The sequence below is a fragment of the Lactuca virosa genome, chromosome 1 (genome assembly GCF_052849685.1).
Source record: "Lactuca virosa cultivar CGN04683 chromosome 1, Lactuca_virosa_CGN04683_v6, whole genome shotgun sequence".
NCBI lineage: Eukaryota > Viridiplantae > Streptophyta > Magnoliopsida > Asterales > Asteraceae > Lactuca > Lactuca virosa.
Window position 1 is genome coordinate 319258951 of NC_136426.1, and position 20654 is coordinate 319279604.

Genomic DNA, 20654 nt, shown 5'->3' on the forward strand with positions numbered 1-20654 from the left:
GGTAATAAGTTGTTGCTTTGGCTTTATTTCAAATAGATATATCTTATGTTTGAGATTTGGGGCATTTTGGGCATGATTGAGATCTATGTCGAGTTAGAGGCCTAGATCTGAGGTTGCTACCTCAGATCTAGACTTGTGATGGTCCAGAAGGTCATAAAGTTCATGTCAATAAGTTGTTGGTGAAGCCCCTTTGTTTTAAACCCTAGCCCTTGAGTGTTTTGGGCCTTTAGCTCCTTGGTTTCACGTAAAGTTTGCAACTTTACGCGGGGGATAGACTGTAGAAGAGTGGATTTATGGATTGGAGCCCCTGCATGGCTCGAAAAGCCACTGTATGGATTGAGAACTGGAGAGACTCGGCGAGTCACATGGGTGTACTCGACGAGTTGTATGAATATGTGCATGGGCTCGGCGAGTTGGAAGAACAACTCGGCGAGTCTGTTGAAGATTGCCTAGGACTCGGCGAGTCTGTTCTTGGACTCGACGAGTCAGGTCGCAGAACCCCCAACCTCTTCTGGTTAAGACGCAGATTAGTGAGTTGAGTGGTGACTCAGTGAGTTGGACAGGATGGGACTCAGAGATCGTTGAACTCGATGAGTCCTGGGGTGACTCGGCGAGTTGGGTCGTATTTTGAGAAATTCTGAGTTTAAGGACTCGGCGAGTCTACGGGTTGACTCGGCGAGTCGAGTCAACTGGAAGGTTGACTTTGACCAGGACTTTGACTTTAACCAGAGTTGACTTAGTTTGACTTCTAGAGTTCAGTTTGGAACTAAGTGTTTTATTGATATTAGTAGCTCGGGGAGCTAGTGGAGCAGCGGTTCAGGGAGTGGTCGGCAGCAGCCAGAGGGTTATCAGCAAAGTTCAGTAGTGCGAGGTGAGTCTCCTCACTGTGTGTATGGGTCTACGGCCACAATGCCGACCCATTTAGTTTATGTATGGTAGGAAGACCCGGGGGTTAGCCCTAGGCATTATGCATGAAAGACCAGGAGGAGGCTCCTGGCACACAGTATGTTATTATGTATGGTAGGAAGACCTGGGGGTTAGCCCTAGGCATTATGCATGAAATACCAGGAGGAGGCTCCTGGCACGCAGTATGTTATTATGTATGGTAGGAAGACCCGGGGGTTAGCCCTAGGCAACATGTATGAAAGACCAGGAGGTGGCTCCTGGCACACTGTATACTATTATGAATGAAAGACCAGGAGGTGGCTCCTGGCACACTGTATGCTGAGTAGCCTAGTAGAGTAGTATGTATAGTTGTCTTTGTGATGATTGCATGGAAGAACAGGGGGTGGCCCTTGGCACTTGTCTGTAAGACCCAGGGAGTGGCCCCCAGGCTTGACAAGAAAGACCACGTGCGGCCCGTGGCAATACAGCGAGACTATGTTTGGCACATAGCACTTTACTTGATTATGGATATGTTTGTTATGTATGGCTCATGGTTACGTATGGCAAGTATGGATCAGTTGGTTTGTATGGTGTGTGGTATCTGGGGAACTCACTAATATTCGTGCTTATGGTTTTCAGTTTTGGTTTCAGGTACTTTGTTTTCAAGGAAAGGAGCCGGCTCGATCGCAGCGCATCACACTATGTTTTCCGCACATGAGATCTTTGGGATCACACTCTGATATGGTTTTATGATAATATGTTTGATTACTGACACTTTAGCTTAACACGAGATATTATTATGAATGTTTTTATACTGATGGTTTATGTAATAACTTATTTAAAAATGAAATTTTTGGCCTTGAATTTTGGGATGTTACAGTCCATTTGCTTGATATTGGATGGTCCATTAATAACCCAATCATCAAGGCCCAATAGAAAGGCCCAACAATAAACGCAAGTGAAATTAGGATTTTCACATGAAATGACGATTAGGGTTAAGTGTTTTTCACTTAACCCATTAAGGACTTAATCCATTAAGTCCATCACTCTTCTAAATAAATCATATGGTGTGATTGGGCTTAATACACAATTCCATTCCAATGGCCCAAATGTGGGTCCCGATAAATCCAAGCCCATAAATCCATTATTAGGGTTTTCTAAAACCTAATTAGGGTTTCCAATCCCATCTTAGCCCAATAGGCCCAAAATCAAGTCCTTAAGCCCATTAGGGTTTTCCTTAGGTCAATTAGGGTTTATTACACCCATTAGTCACATGTTTGGGCTTTTGGGTCCATTAGGGCTTCATTGGGCCCATTAGGGTTTTAGTCCTTTGTCCAAACATCCAAAAAGCAATCCCAACACAACTAAGCACACCGCCACCCGACACGGCGGCCGGTGGCGACAGGAGGCGGCAGCCACCATCTCACGGTGGTGGTTAGGGTTCCTTTTTCATTATTCCAATTTATGATTACATTTTACAAGGCTAAATCTCAAATGTAAACATACACTAAAAGATAAACACACACACAGCCACATAATGGTGGCCGGCGGTGGCGTATGGCGGCAGCCACCATGGCTGGCGGCCATGGTGGGTATCTTTTCCATTTTCCGGCCATCAACCAAACCCCACACGACACCCACTCCTTTGTAGCAATAAAAAACACACACCAAAGCACGCACAACCACCTTCCACGGTAGCTAGTGGCATAAGATTAGGGTAACGACCCCTATGCGCTTTGCTCGGAATCCGGAAGCAGCCACCCACCTGGTGTTGTTCAACGAACGGAAGAGACACAAGAAGGCGGCAGCAGTAGCCAACGATAAGACAGAAGACGAAGAAGGAACGGCTACAGTGGGGGAACGGAGGTTACGCCTCCACCGGAACACGAAAACGACGGCTATGAATGCTGCTCGACTGGATTCTTACTGTCACGACGTCGACTCCTCAACTTCAGCTCACGTCGGCCGCAGCGACAGTGGTCCGACCGAACGACAGCATGAGGTTGGCCCTCGTCCTTGGTCGCGGCAGAAATAGTGATGGCGAACTCATCCCGATGGTTCTCCGACGGCGATAAGAACTCGACTCGGCAGCAAGGCATCAGCCTGGAACGGCAGCGACCGGCTGAGTGGTAGTCGTTGGCGGCCATGGATGATCGGGGGATGAAAGAAAACAGGTGGCAGCGGCTGAGACATAATAACTAGGTTTAGGGTTGATAACTGGTGAAGTTAAGGCTATATACCCGGTTCCTTCAAAACATATTCCCATAACAACAACTATGGTCCCTCCCTTCTAAAGTCATTTCAAATGGAGTCCGAAATTTACCTTTTTAACCCCTATTTCCATAAATCTTTTCATAATAAATCTCAAAACTTACCAAATAGCCCCTGCCCTCAGAAAAATTTACAAATTGAATCTGGAATTTACCATTTAGCCCTTGTTTCCCAAAATCTATTCAAATTAAATCCCGATAATTTATCAAGCGGTCCCTGCCTTCATAATTAATTACGAAACCAGTCCAAAACTTACACTTTTTACCCCCAATCTCTAAAATTGTGACAGTTTAGCTCTTCGAGACCATCCTTTATACATAATTATTTATTTTAGGGCTACTATTCGTTCATTAATTTATTTATTTATCTATTAAATAAACGAGGTGTTACAACTCTCCCCCACTTAAATTAGATTTCGTCCTCGAAATCATTCCTTACCATTTCTTTTGCGCCAAACCACTTAAGTAACATGGTCACCATCCTGGGCACACCCTAGCCTTCCCAGGGTAACCGTAACCAATCTTCGTAAAGCCCCAAAAATCCGCAGGTGAACGAATTCCTCACAACAAAATCACATGTACTATGTCCGAAATCTGCTGTCTTGAGATGGTCTGAATTCCTGACAGATCACTTATACTGAGTCATTATTGTTGAATCCAATCTGTTTATCCCTCAACTGACTACTCAACTTCTGATAACCTGAGGCTCCCACTAGAAAACTGAAATCATAGACCCAATTATCCCCGCAGGTCATTTAGCGTAACCCAAGCCATCTGTTATTCCGTCTGAACTTGCAACCCTAAACACAAATACTACACTGCCCAAACGCTGAATCTGCTCGATCACTGAACTGCCTGAAGCAGTATGTTGCCACATGGCGACTTTTCAACAGCTACCGAGACCTCCTGGGCCTTAATTAGCTCGCCAAACATCTGAAATACCTGGTTCCGGCCCAGCTGCGGAGCCAAACACTTAGTCGCCTCACACGACTTCTAAACGAAATCCTTCTCTGGACTAGTTGCTACTAGTTATCATGCCACTGTGGCTCAAACATCCTTCTGATCTAACCGATCGGGTCCATGCGTCGAATCCTGTCATCATCAAATCCAAGGCAAAAAGTGATTGCCACCTAACCGATGGTAGACTTATATCACACGCAATCTTATACGGTCCATTTCTTCCCTGATCCCATAACTGTAGTGGCACTCCTACAATCGTATCACTGGCTCAACCTAATCTAATCCTTCTGGGTAAATCCGAAATCCAATCCGTGGATTTCCATATCCTCAATGTTGAACCCGAACTGGTGCGTACTACTGTCCCTTTCACGATCCCACAACACGCTAATGCCATCTACCAACCTAGTGAATGCTACGGCTACATCCGCAGTCTCACGACACTCTATCACTATCTGACCGCTAGTGAATGCTACGACTACCCTGCAGTCTTACAACAGTTTTCATGCTAACTGACCGCTAGTGAATGCTACGGCTACCCCCGTAGTCTTACAACACTTTCCATGCTAACTGACCGCTAGTGAATGCTACGGCTACCCCCGTAGTCTTACAACACTTTCCATGCTAACTGACTATTAGTGAATGCTAAAGCTACCCCCCGTAGTCTTACAACACTTTCCCAACCGGGTCGAACACGCACTCGACCTAACACACCATTGAACTTGAGTCCTAACTGGAGCTCTACCCTGGTTCCCGAAATCTATTGTCTGAGAGTCTCGAAGGTTGCCTGTTGCTCAGGCCCTCAACGAAAGGCCACCGACTTCTTGGTCAGTCGGGTCAAAGGAACCACAATCTCGGAGAAGTCCCGCATAACTCTCCGTTAATACCCCGCTAGACCCAGGAAGCTCCGAATCTCAGATGGAGACCTCAAAATCTCCCACTGCATCACGACCTCTATCTTGGCCGGATCGACCATAATACCCTTCTGGTTGACAAGGTGCCCAAGAGATTGCACCTTGCGCAACCAGAACTCACAGTTGGAGAACTTTATAAAAAGCCTCTCCCCCACTTAGATTCGACTAAGTCTTCACAGTACATGAGAATTGAAGGATTCCTAATCCTTCTCGCTTTCTAATATCCCACTGATGACAACCTATGCTTACCAATGCTAGCAATTAATCACCGGTTAAACCTTGAGATCGCCCGTCCTCTGAAATCTTACAGAGTACTCTGGAAATCTGGTCCAGTCTGACACCTCAATCCATCCCCCATGCTTTCAATTGAAGGCCTCAATCTTCACTCTTGCTGACGAATCCTCGTTCCCAATTCCAATTTTGCAGTACCACTGAACTCTAACCGAATACAACCCATGCAAAAATACAATTCTCTTGAACATGTGATGACCAACCACTTATGCATATAACACCCACGACTGACACTACCCTCTTCATGTCACCAGCTCTCCCCTAGCAAAGGTAGTGCCTTGAACTCCAAATTTCATCCATAGACAATTTCCGACCATACCTGAACAATGATAGAACCCCTGAACGCTGACTTCACTGGAGAACTATCACTCCAACCCTGATCGAGTATCCTCTAAATTATACTCCTACATAGATCTCGTCAAAGATCCGAAATGATAACGGTACATGCGGAACCCACTCTGCAAGATGCGTCCCTCTGTGGGTTCATCAAGGACCTTTCGGCATGCAAGATGGCATATATGATCCTTGATCACCCAAACACTAACAGAAAACCGACCCGAGATCTGCCTTATCCAAACTCATTCACAATCCCAAGTGATACGTATCCCCAACATTCATCTATCAGCAGAAGAAGATGACATACCCACAACATCTGGAGGAATACTGATCACCTTCAGCTGACATGATTAACTCTGCCACACCTGTAGCACCGTAAACCCTTGGAGCGACGAACCCCATTGTGTACTTTCCTGTACGTGATGCACTGACTCCGACCCTACTGGCCTTTCATCCGATGATCAGAAGTCATGGGTCTCTTCCCGAGACCCTCTACTATATGCACCTGGCACAAACCTCTCTTTCCAGGGTGCTCCAAATCGATCTCGCATCTACAACTTCTTGGAAATCATATCCTTCAGGGTCTGACACCCTGCCACGCTCACTAGCTCGCTTTCCAATGGCTAAGCTGCAACAACCAGAACATCCTTTGTCCCCAAACTAGGTCACAAACTTCTCCCCGAAGCTTCTCAGATTTTCCAAGACTCTCACCGATTCGAGTATGGATCATGTGCTTTCAGTAGTACTGGCCCAATACTACCTTCCACAACTATCCATACTTTCCTCAGCAATCATCTTGAATCCTCCAAGTCACTTCCTCAAACTGGTACACCCAAGTCTCACTGAGCCTCACTACTAACCCACTGAAACATATCCTAGGCTTTCCTAGGTTCCCGAACTCACCCAGTCCTCAGCTGCAACAAACCGTTATTTCAAACCTATGTAATAATGTAGGTCAATTTGTATTTCTTTTTAAATTAATAAAGAGAAATTTTAGCATACTGTGTATATTTACATAACTGGCCCTCAAAAATAAATTATTGAACAATCTCGATTGGGATGAACCAAGTGGTAGAGATTGTAACAAGGTTTCCAAAAATATAAAGAACACTAAAATTCGAGTTATAACGAAGAAGTTATGACCAATCGAAGATCCGCGACAAAACCGACAAAACATTATTCAGTGTAAAAACTGAATTTTCAATAAAAGGCTTTTTAGCCTTAACAATATAAATGAAAGTTGTAGTTTATGTTAAACTGAGAACTTTCATAAAAAAGAACGCCAAAATCTGACTTCGTATGAAGAAGTTGTGATTTTTCTAAGTTTCAGTATAGCAGTACACACCTAAAAACTCGAAATAATGATCGAGTGATTTTTAGCCGACACAACCTAAACGAGAATTGAATGTCTCGTCAATAGTAGCACAACGGTAAAAAGACAGACAAAAACGGACGTCGGGTGAAGAAGTTATGAATTTTTAACGAATTTCCTGTCCCGGTCTGTTAAAAATAATAATATTAAAAATAAAGTCAAAATTAGTCGACGAAGTCTAAACGAAAGTAGTAGAGTATAATTTTACCTACACGTGCATATAAAGAACGTCGAAAACAGAGCTTGTATGCGAAAGTTATGATTTTCGCAAGTTTTTGGCACAAAAATCGAGAAATGTTGAAAACCGGGAATTTTCGCATGGCTGACCTTCGGCCATGTCACCTCGCATGCGAGGCTTCCCCGTGACCGCTACGTGTCGTCTTCTAATTGGACCGAAGTCGCGCGTGGCATCTTCTGATTGGACCGAAGTTCGGTCCACTCTGGATCCGACACCCCTCGCCTCCCTGTCTCGCATCCGGACCTCGGCCTCGTGGCCCTCGCTGCTGACGACGCGTGCCGCTGCTGACTCACCCTTCGGACCGCACCCTCGCACCCTATATAAAGGGTGCGAGATCTCTCGGATTTAAGGCATTTCTTTCACCGCTTTTCATCCTTTTTCACCCCTTTCACTTCCTTAAGCTTACAAACAACCCTCAAAGCCCCGGTATCATATCTCAAACCCTAAGCAAGCCTCGAAGCCCCGAAATTCTCGAGAAGCTAACCTCTCTCTAGTCGAAACTCTGCCCGATTAAAGCCGGTTTTCCGTCAAATAAACTCCTTTCCGGGAAACGAAACGCTGTCCAAATCACCGCCTATCAAGTGAGTTCATACCCCCGTATTTTCATAATTTTTACTGTTTTAAGAGGGGGGGGGATACAAGTATAACACAAGAACTTTGTGTAATTAATACATGATTTCAAATCATGAAAAAAACGACATTAAATCATCAAAATATACTCTGAACAATAAACTCTTTTGTAAACTTATATTTTTCCCCAAAATTCATATTTGTATATATATATATATATATATATATATATATATATATATATATATATATATATATATATATATATATATATATATAAACAAGATTCAAAAGGCTTAGGACTGATAACTCATTCTAGGTCCTTTTCCTTGTTTGGATGTGGGCTTATAGTACCGGTTATTTGTCCGAGTGTCGTTTAAATTTTACTTATATATAGAATTGTATATGTATATAAATATAAGAGTTATTTCATCAGTTTAAATATCTTTGTAACATGTTGAGCAAGGGGTTACATGCAAAAATAATTAAATACTGATTCAGAAAGTACATATAAATTATAATAGGTATAATTTATGATACATAGAACAATAATTCATGATTCAAGTATACTAGGATACACTGTTTTACAAGAAACAGGGGTTTTGATTCAAAACAAATCAAGGGTTTACAATTGTCAAATACATGTTCGAAATACTAATTCAAGAACATACTATCAATCATTTATTTAAGAATGATTGGGCTTTCAAGACTAATATACATGTAACGTTTATATGCTTTTTATGAGACACCGGTAAAGTCCTGACATTATAACTAGAATCTCCAGCCAGGGGATCGAAACAAGTCGTGTGTAGATCTATATTGGGATTGACAACCCCACACTCAGGCTGCTAGCTACAGTCAGGCATACACGCCAATGAGTGGCAATTGTTATCAACAGTTTAAACGCCTACAAGCGTTTGTTTCAGGCCATCCAGTCATAGTATGGTTATAAGAACTCATTAAAAAGATATTAACAATACGTTAGTGTATAATCAACTAAACGAAAGTACACCTTCAAAGTACCAGATTACAGAATACAAACTACAATGGTTCAATACAGTTTTCAATAACAGCTGGTGAAGCCAGACACACTCTCAGTTAAAAGTTTTACAAATACAGAACGTTGGTTTACAAATAGAACGGTTTTATGGGAATAAAACTACTTTTCATATACAACTGAAAATATAGGATTTTCTGGAACAGTTTACATATGCAAGATACAGAGACACCCTTTTAAACATAAACACTTATGCACTCACTCAACTTTATGTTGATACTCCCTTTTCAAATTACTTGTATTCTCAGGGAAACAATAAACAGGTACTCCCCGAGCTTTTTGAGAAGATGGAGCTACTTTGAGTCATATCTTCTTCTTTTGTATAACTATTTTGGTTTCAATGTACAATGATTGAACACATGTAAATACTTATACTTTTTAAATACAATGGTTGTTTGTACTTTGATTACTATGATGCATATGTTGTGATACTACAATTGAAGTCCTCCACCCCCGGACGTTTCCGCCGTCTGGTTTGGGGGTGTGACATCAGCTACTGAAAGATTCCCGGTAATGTCAACTAGCGACCTCATGAATATAGCCACATGCAACAGAGATCAGATAATCCTTCGAGTAAAAGACCCATCCCTAGAACGGTTGGACCCAAACAAGAGCTGCGCAATAGGGTCAAATCTATCACTCTGAGATTATCCAGCCTGTGCCACATGTGACTTAGCATATTCACTTAATAGTTAGCTCACATTACTAAGAGTCCCACAAAGCACAAAGCAAGCAGCATTAAGATAATGGAAACTCTAACCATCATATTCCAATCAAATCATTCTATCCCCTAATCAGGAATCTGTACATGCAATTCAAAGGCTCATACAATCAGGCATAACCTAAACATGCTATCCTATCACTGACTGATCAGTACTAGCATGCAAGTCTACAAGCACATACAATAAGCATATAAGACATCCTTCCTAGATCCTTAGCCCTAATCTAACATGCAGTTCTCATAATCATATCATAACATAACATATCATAACATGTATAGGTATCTTGGGGAAAACTTACTTGAGCTCGGTTGATTGCACGCATCACACACCTTGTTCTTTTCAAAATTCTTTTCTCTTTCAAATTCTTTTAGAACTTCTTTTTATAAAATGATTTTACTTTTAAAATTTTTTATACCAAGTCCTTAGTTTGAGTTCAGACACACCCGGGAGTGTGCCCGAATCCCTCAAACCAAGGCTCTGATACCAACTTGTAACATCCCAAAATTTAAGGCCAAAAATTTCATTTTAGAGAAGTTATTATAAAACCAACAATACAAGAAAACATCCATAATATCATGTCATGTCAAAACCAAAGTAGAAATAATCAAAACACGTTATCATAAAACAATATCAGAGTGTATCCCAAAGATCCCATGTGCGGAAAACCATAGTGTGATGCGCTGCGATCGAGCCGGCTCATTTCCTTTGAAAACGAGTACCTGAAACCAAAACTGTAAACCGTAAGCACGAAGCTTAGTGAGTTCCCCCATCATGTCACACACCATACAATAACATACTGTCAGGCAATTCTGGGGTGCCTGACTTACCCAGGTCAAGCCATTCTGGGGTACTTGACTTACCCAGGTCAAGCCATTCTGGGGTGCTTGACGTACCCGTCAGTCTATTTCGCCCGACTACCGAGGACTATTTCACCCCTACCACTACCACGTAATAATATAACACACATATACTGCCAAGCAATTATGGGGTGCCTGACTACCCAGGTCAAGCCATTCTGGGGTGCTTGACTTACCCGTCGGTCCTTACAACCGACATACGAGGACTATTTCACCTCCTACTACTACCACATAATATCATAGCATAAACATATTGTCAGGAAATTCTGGGGTGCCCGACCTACCCTTTGGTCCTAACAACCGAACTTGGGGACTATTCCCCTCTTACTACCACTATCACATATAACATATCATGCTAGCACATAAACATATCAGGTAGTAGCAAACCTATGTTGGATATAGTGTCTAAGTCCATAACTTTATTTGGTATGTACTTGACCCGACCCGGCATGGTCCATTTGGGTTGCATGGCATTGCAATACTTGGATAGACTAAATGAGAGAATAAGGCACTTATCATTGTTAATATATTATAAGTTCTAATATATTAATAATAGTATTATTTAATTAGTATTGATCAAGTATTAATCTAGTATTAATTTGGTGATCAAAGTGAGACTAATTAAATATATAGGGTTGATTATGAAAATCATCAATTCTTTTATGGTGGATTAATGATCCATGGTTTATGGGTTATGGATGTAACCATATGGAGCTCCATGGATAGTCCATGGGAGTTACAAATCCATGGGTCATGGGAAATCAAGAGTCATGACAATTAAGGGCATTCATGTGTAAACCCTAATTGTGACAACACTATAAAAGGAACCCTATGGCTAGCAAAATGAGGGGCTAGTGTACATAGTGTTACTAGAGAGGGCATAACCAAATTTGAGTGCTAGAAGTATTCTCTCAAGTTATTCCAAGTCTTGTGGTGTTGTGTGAAGCATTTGAGGCACAACATTTGGGGTGCTAGGCTCACAAAGTCTTGAAGGAATCCAAGCAACAACAAGGTATGTATTTCTACTAGTTTTATGTTTTATGTAATCCCCATGCCATGCTAGTTAGGAAATAACCTTGAAAAAGAAATTTGCATGTATATAGAGAAAACATAGATTCAAGGTTATTAGGGTTGCATGTACACTTAGGAAGTGTTAGAATGCTCAAAACCCATCAGTGGTATCAGAGCCTAGGATTGTTTTCTGTATACTTGATGCAAAACTGCTTAAAAATCGAAAATTCTGCACTCTGACGACTGTACTCGCCGAGTCCATGGGGAGGACTCGCCGAGTCCATGAACAAATTCATTCTACTCGCCGAGTAGAATAGTGCACTCGGCGAGTAGGAGCGTGCTGGGCAGTTTTTTCGAGTTTTGTTGCTGGAAATGGATTAAGATCATTATCCCAATCTGTTTTGGACTTGTAAAATCTGTTTTTCAAAATGATAATGATTATGTTAACCCATTTTACATGACTTTTATCAATTTTCAAGTATTGTATATGTTTATATGATTTCTTGAAATTGCTTGACATGAATTTGTGTTCTTATGAGTTTTTAGAAGATCATAGGAATTATGTGTAACCACCATGTGTGTTTAATTCATGATCTTAATGGCTATGATGGTGTCCATAACTTGTCCTCAAGTTATGGATAACCAAAAGTCACTTCTTTTAATTGTGATTAAAGAACTAAAGAGGTTTCATAAAATGAAGAGTCTTCATTTTTATGAACCATTAAAACTCATAACTTACAAATTGAAGAGACTTGGAATAGTTTCAAATCTTGCCCTCAAGTTTTGGAATTTGAAAAGTCTTATACTTTAATACTTTAATTCCAAATTAAACCTTAGATTTTTAAAAAGTTTAAAAATCAACACTTATACTATTATTATAATTTTATTATATAGATATGTATAAGAATATGTCATTCTTACCGTTAGTAGGCCTCATTCACGAAGCCGGTCTATAAGGGGGGTATAAGGTTGTTGCCTATAAAATGGTGACTTAATGGGTGTCCACTCTCACCCACCGCTTCCTTGATCGGTGGAGGGTCGTTAGCCGAACGGGTAGGATACGACTTTAAATACTTGTTAAAAGTATAATGAATTATAAAGTAACTATACATTATAAATTCCCAATCTTAGTTACTTTAGGAAAATGTGAAATTGGTGCTAGCCCATAAAATTACACTTTGTACCTTACCAAGTCGTTAGTGGAGCGTGTGTGGTTAACCGGCACACTAACATGGACTAGTAAGAGTGGCAAAGGGTAACTTGACCTTATTATAGATCGGTGGAGCGTGTGTGGTTAACCGACACATCGATTAGGTAATATTGTTAAGGGTACCAAGTCAATTTGTATGGTTATTCACACCTTGTTTGTGATCCTCGGCATCCCAGTCACAAACTTGAGAGGGCACAATCGAGATTCAAACATGCCATTGAAACGTTCAATGTATCTCAAAAGATCTAGGAGTTTCAAAACCAATAAAACCTAATAATAAAATATTTCGTTCTTATGGTGGAAATTGGTAAATCGTCATTTACCTACCTTCAAATATTTTATAGTATGGATTACGGCATCCCTCTTCCAACTATAAATAGTTTGTTGGATCCTAGCCTTAATATTTCATTTGGGTGAATTATTAAGGATTCCTAATCTAATGAAACTTGTCTTTCTTTCCTTTCAGATGTCTTCCAACAATGCTTCTGGCTCAAACCCAACAGGCTCCTTTTCCCTTATGAACTTGTGTGGTAAGGTCATCTTTGATGGATCCAATTTCAATGAGTGGATCAGAAACATCAGAATGATTACCCGCTATAAGGACAAAGAATATGTCCTCGATAGGGAGCTTAAGGTTGTGAGTGAAGCCACTGCTACTCCTGAAGAGTTTGCGGAGTTTGTTGCACATGAAAAGGATGCTACTAAACTAGCATGCATCATGATGGCCACCATGACTCCTGAACTTCAAAAATCCTATGAAGATTTCTACCCCTATGAGATGCACCTGGATCTGATGGAAAGGTACCATCAGAGTGCGCGTCAGGAGAGGTATGAAATCATCTCCTCCATGATAACCGCAAGGATGAAGGATGGTGAACCCATCACCGGTCACTTTCAGAAGATGCAAAGGTTCGTTGACCGGTTGCTGAAGCTAAATGTTGACTTTCCTGAGGAAATTGCGATTGACATCATTCTCCATTCCTTACCTCCAAGTTATGATCAGTTTCGTATGACTTATCATATGAACAAGGAGGAAGTCACACTTAGCAAACTTCAAGGACTCTTAAGGACAGCTGAAAATGGCCTTAAGGGTAAAGCGGTTGCTACTTCTACTCCTTCAACAGCCCCTGTTCTGGCTATTGGGCAGGGAAAGGGTAAGAAGAGGAAAAACCCTTCGAAGGGTACCAAGGGTAAGACTCTTGATGGTTCCTCTTCAAGTGGGACAAAGAAAGGTCCCATTACTCCTTCTTCAAACCCAAAGGAAGCACAGTGCTTCTATTGCCAGGATAAGGGACACTTCAAGCGAAGCTGCCCTAAATATCTGCAAGATATAAAGGATGGGAAGGTTAAACCCACCCATGCAGGTATTTACACAATATTGTCTAACAACTCATCTAATGCTAATTCTTGGGTGCTTGATACAGGGTGTGGTATTCACATTTGTACTGATTTGCAGGCACTAAGAAGAAGTGAGCAAGTGGAGCACGGGAAGATAAACTTAGTCATGGGCAACAGGAAAGCATCACCTGTTACCAAGATAGGAGTTTATTCTTTATTGCTTAATAATGGGTTAATGTTAGATTTGAATAAGTGTTGTTACTCGCCCGAAATGGCGAGAAATATTATTTCCTTTCATGGCTTGTACAAACAAGGTTTTACATTTTCATTTGATAATAAAAATGGTGCTATTAATGTTTATTACAATGATGTATTTTACTTTAGAGCATTACCTTGTGATGGTGTATATGAAGCCGTGAATGTTGTAGACAATCAAGGAAATAATGTGTTGTATATTGATTCTTCAGATAGCTTAGATAAAGCATCCTTGTGGCATTGTCGTCTTGGACATGTTAACAAGAAGCGCATAGGCCAACTCCAAAAGGCTGGAGTCTTGGAATCATTTGACCTCAAGTCAGATGATAGTTGCAAGTCTTGTTTACTTGGAAAAATGACAAAGTCACCCTTCACAGGTGCTTCTGATAGGGGTGAAGGTTTGTTGGACCTTGTACACACGGATGTGTGTGGGCCCTTCAGAGTTGCTACAAGGGATGCTAATCGCTATTATGTGACTTTTACTGATGATTACAGTAGATATGGATATATTTACTTGATCAAGCATAAGTCAGAAACCTTTGAAAAGTTCAAAGAGTTTAAGCAGGAAGTTGAGAATCAATTGGGCAGGAACATCAAGATGCTCCGATCCGATCGAGGAGGAGAGTATCTTAGCATTGAGTTCCTTGACTATCTTAAGGAATGTGGGATTGTCTCACAATTGACACCTCCCAGGACACCACAGTTGAATGGTGTAGCTGAGAGGCGCAATTGAACCTTGTTGGATATGGTTCGTTCCATGATGAGTCGAGCTTCGTTACCAATCTCTTTCTGGGGGTATGCCTTAGAGACTGCCGCCCATATCCTTAATCTAGTCCCTACTAAAAAGGTTGCCAAAACACCTCACGAGATGTGGACTGGGAAAGTTCCCAATTTGGACCACATCAAGATTTGGGGTTGTGAAGCTTTCGTGAGGCGTGAGACTCATGATAAGCTTGAACCTCGAAGTGAGAGGTGTATTTTCATCGGCTACCCACAGAGATCCTTTGGTTACCTCTTCTACAGACCCAGTGATAATGTGGTTTTTGTAGCAAGAAGAGGAGTCTTTCGTGAGAGAGAATTCATAAGCCAAGGGGACAGTGGGAGGCAAATTGACCTTGAAGAGCTTCAAGAGTCAAGTGGTGAAGGAACCTCAAATGCTATCGACCAACCTGAGGAGGAAACTCCTGTTGATCCGATAGATAAGTCTGTACCTCCAAGACGTTCCACTAGGGTGAGGAACACACCTGATTTTTATTATGGTTATCACATCACCACTGAAGGTGATACGTTTATTAGTGATAGTACACTAATAGATTTGGATGAACCTAATAACTACAGGGAAGCCATGGCAGGCCCTGAGTCTGCTAAATGGAAGGAGGCTATGGACAGCGAGATTCAGTCCATGTATGACAATCAAGTTTGGAACTTGGTTGACAATGTACCAGGTCGTAAGACAGTTGGGTGCAAATGGATCTTCAAGAAGAAGACCGACATGGATGGGAAGGTACACACTTATAAAGCACGATTGGTTGCGAAGGGCTTTACTCAAACTCCGGGAGTTGACTATGATGAGACCTTCTCACCAGTAGCTAAGATTAAGTCTATTAGAGTATTGTTAGCCATAGCTGCATTTCATGATTATGAAATATGGCAAATGGATGTCAAAACCGCTTTCCTTAATGGAAAGTTGGCTGAGGATGTTTACATGGCTCAACCAGAGGGTTTTGTCGATATAAGATACCCTAATAGAGTGTGTAAGCTTGATAAATCCATTTATGGATTGAAACAAGCATCTCGCAGATGGAATCTTTGCTTTGATGAGAAAGTCAAAGAGTTTGGCTTTTCTAGGAGTGAGGATGAGTCTTGTATGTATGTCAGGGCTAGTGGGAGCATAGTTAGCTTCTTGGTGTTGTATGTGGATGACATACTTCTCATAGGAAACGACGTCCCAACCTTGCAGGAGGTTAAGTCCTGGCTTGGGAAGTGTTTCGCTATGAAGGACCTTGGGGAAGCTGCCTATATCCTAGGGATAAGGATATTGAGAGATAGGAGTAAGAGACTAATTGGACTTAGTCAAAGTACTTATGTGGATAAGGTACTGAAGAGGTTCAGTATGCAAGATTCCAAGAAAGGAGAATTACCAATCCAGAGTAATGCCAAGCTAAGTAAGACTCAGAGTCCGAGTACAGAGGCTGAGATAGCTGAGATGAGTCATATACCATATGCTTCCGCTGTGGGCTCGATCATGTATGCTATGACTTGTACTCGCCCTGATGTGGCATTTGCTTTGAGCATGGTCAGTAGATATCAAGGGAACCCTGGCAAGGCACACTGGACAGCGGTAAAGAACATTCTCAAGTATCTGCGGAGGACTAAGGATTGGGTCCTTACCCTCGGAGGCAGTGATGACTTGAGAGTGGAAGGATATAGCGATGCTAGCTTCCAAACTGATAGGGATAATTTCCGCACTCAGTCAGGCTGGGTCTTTATCCTAAATGGAGGGGCAATTACTTGGAAAAGTTCCAAGCAGGAGACAGTAGCTGATTCTACTTGTGAATCAGAGTACATAGCAGCAAGTGAAGCAGCTAAGGAGGCGATATGGCTAAAGAACTTCATCGGAGACCTTGGAGTTGTACCAGCTATAAAAGAGCCAATGGAAATTTTCTGTGACAGCGAAAGTGCGGTTGCTTTGGCTAAGGAACCAAGAGATCACGGGAGATCTAGGCACATTGACAGAAAATACCATTTCATCAAACATCGAATAGAAGAAGGACTCCTCGTGGCTAAGAGGGTATCATCAGATGAGAACCCGGTAGATCCCCTCACGAAGGGACTGAGCAGGGTTAAGCATTTACAGCATGCGAGGCGCATTGGGCTGAAGGATGATATTAGTTTCAATAATTAGATTCCTGAAACTTGTAAAATGTAATTGACATTTGATGATAAATAAAAGTTGTTATTTATTTATGAGTAAGGTGTTACTATCTTGTGTTGATTGTTTACTATGTTTCAACTTTGCATGTTTTTACTTCCAGAATAATTATGTTATTATTCAAACCATCCACAGTCAGTCAAACTTTGGAAGTAAGTATTGATTTAAGACTGTCATGAATTTGGCTTGTATGATTTGTCTAAAAGTGCTTTGGACAATGCAATGGTTGCTACAACATTCATGAGTACTCATAAGGGCTGAGTATTGGATCCAACCCACGCTCACTTGCATCACTTCATGGAATTTATCTCGAGTGATCGTGAGACGGTAATATCATATAAATCTTCAAACCTAGAGATATGAGTTGTTGACTATGAGTTGGTTATTCATTGATTGCACGAAAACGCATTGGTAACTCGATGTCATAAAACGTGCCTTTGTGAGTAATTCAACAAGTAGTTAGTACAAGCATATCAGTCGAAGTTTATCTGTTCCTTCTAGAAATAGAAGCGATATCTGGGCCCCTCGATGATTTGGTTTTGACCTATGTACCGGGCCCGGTCAGAACCTAATTGATGTGTTCAATTTAGTTCTATGTCGAAACAAATCAGAGATCGAGAAACAAATGCTGGACAATAAGTAAGACCATGTTCCATGTGTTTGTCCGGCTGATATCATGAGAACAGAGGATTATATGATCACTTATCTTAAATGGCGTATCATCATCATCTCAGTTCCGAGAGACTTTGAAAGAGCTACGATTGCTAGTCGGATTTTGAAGTCATATTTGCAAATATAGTTATTAGACTTATCCAAGTGGGAGACTGTTGGATATAGTGTCTAAGTCCATAACTTTATTTGGTATGTACTTGACCCGACCCGGCATGGTCCATTTGGGTTGCATGGCATTGCAATACTTGGATAGACTAAATGAGAGAATAAGGCACTTATCATTGTTAATATATTATAAGTTCTAATATATTAATAATAGTATTATTTAATTAGTATTGATCAAGTATTAATCTAGTATTAATTTGGTGATCAAAGTGAGACTAATTAAATATATAGGGTTGATTATGACAATCATCAATTCTTTTATGGTGGATTAATGATCCATGGTTTATGGGTTATGGATGTAACCATATGGAGCTCCATGGATAGTCCATGGGAGTTACAAATCCATGGGTCATGGGAAATCAAGAGTCATGACAATTAAGGGCATTCATGTGTAAACCCTAATTGTGACAACACTATAAAAGGAACCCTATGGCTAGCAAAATGAGGGGCTAGTGTACATAGTGTTACTAGAGAGGGCATAACCAAATTTGAGTGCTAGAAGTATTCTCTCAAGTTATTCCAAGTCTTGTGGTGTTGTGTGAAGCATTTGAGGCACAACATTTGGGGTGCTAGGCTCACAAAGTCTTGAAGGAATCCAAGCAACAACAAGGTATGTATTTCTACTAGTTTTATGTTTTATGTAATCCCCATGCCATGCTAGTTAGGAAATAACCTTGAAAAAGAAATTTGCATGTATATAGAGAAAACATAGATTCAAGGTTATTAGGGTTGCATGTACACTTAGGAAGTGTTAGAATGCTCAAAACCCATCAACCTAGATGAATATCACAAAGACAATCATCTATCATATAACTCCTACTGGTGGGCCGGTATTATGGTAGTAGACCCACCGCTACTGGAAGGTAACTCACCTCACACTGTTGATGTCCCGTAGATACAATCCCACACTGCTGAAGTCCCGCAGACTCAACCCCTGCTGCGGGATGACAGATTCCCGAACTGTCAACATCAAAATAACACCTAATTAATAATTGGGTTCCAACAATAACCATATGTACATACTTGGGGTAATTAATACTTTACCCCTAACTTAGCTTTATTCAAGCCCAAGGCCCAGTCCAAAGGCCCAAAAGTCAACTATGAGTCAAAGCCCAACATATGGAAAATTGGGCCCAGACCTCTATATGGTCTTTCCTTAAGGCCCACCCAATTATTCCAGTCCACTTTCTATGGCCCAATATCACATAATCATAAAGGCCCAAACTATGGCCCATCTATGGCCCAATTTTCCAAATTGGGCCCAACTCCTCATATGGGCCTCACCTTAAAGCCCATTAATTATTCTAGTCCATTTGCTTGATCTTGGATGGTCCATTAATAACCCAATCATCAAGGCCCAATAGAAAGGCCCAACAATAAACCCAAGTGAAATTAGGGTTTTCACATGAAATGACGATTAGGGTTAAGTGTTTCTCACTTAACCCATTAAGGTCTTAATCCATTAAGTCCATCACTCTTCTAAATAAATCATATGGTGTGATTGGGTTTAATACACAGTTCCATTCCAATGGCCCAAATGTGGGTCCCGATAAGTCCAAGCCCATAAATCCAATATTAGGGTTTTCTAAACCCTAATTAGGGTTTCCAATCCCATCTTAGCCTAATAGGCCCAAAATCAAGTCCTTAAGCCCATTAGGGTTTTCCTTAGGTCAATTAGGATTTATTACACCCATTAGTCACATGTTTGGGCTTTTGGGTCCATTAAGGCTTCATTGGGCCCATTACGGTTTTAGTCCTTTGTCCAAACATCCAAAAAGCAATCCCAACACAACTAAGCACACCGCCACCCGACACGGCGGCCGGTGGCGACAAGAGGCGGCAGCCACCACCTCACGGTGGTGGTTGGGGTTCCTTTTTCATTATTCCAATTTATGATTACATTTTACAAGGCTAAATCTTAAATGTAAACATACACTAAAAGATAAACACACACACAACCACCTAATGGTGGCCGACGGTGGCGTATGGCGGCAACCACCATGGCTGGCGGCCATGGTGGGTATCTTTTCCATTTTTCGGCCATCAACCAAACCCCACACGACACCCACTCCTTTGTAGCAATAAAAAACACACACCAAAGCACGCACAGCCACCTTCCATGGTAGCTAGTGGCGGCAGATTAGGGTAACGACCCCTATGCGCTTTGGTCGGAATCCGGAAGCAGCCACCCACCTGGTGGCGTTCAACGAACGGCAGAGACACAAGAAGGCGGCAACATCAGCCAACGATGGGACAAAAGAGGAAGAAGGAACGACTACAGTGGGGGAACGGAGGTTACGCCTCCACCGGAAGACGAAAACGACGGCTACGAATGCTGCTCGACTGGATTCTTACTGTCACGACGTCGACTCCTCAACTTCAGCTCACGTCGGCAACAGCGACAGTGGTCCGACCGAACGACGGCACGAGGTTGGCCCTCGTCCTTGGCCGCGGCAGAAATAGTGATGGCGAACTCATCCCGGTGGTTCTCCGACAGCGATAAGAACTCGACTCGGCAGCAAGGCATCGGCCTGGAACGGCAGCGATCGGCTGAGTGGTAGTCGTTGGCGGCCATGGATGATCGGGGGATGAAAGAAAACAG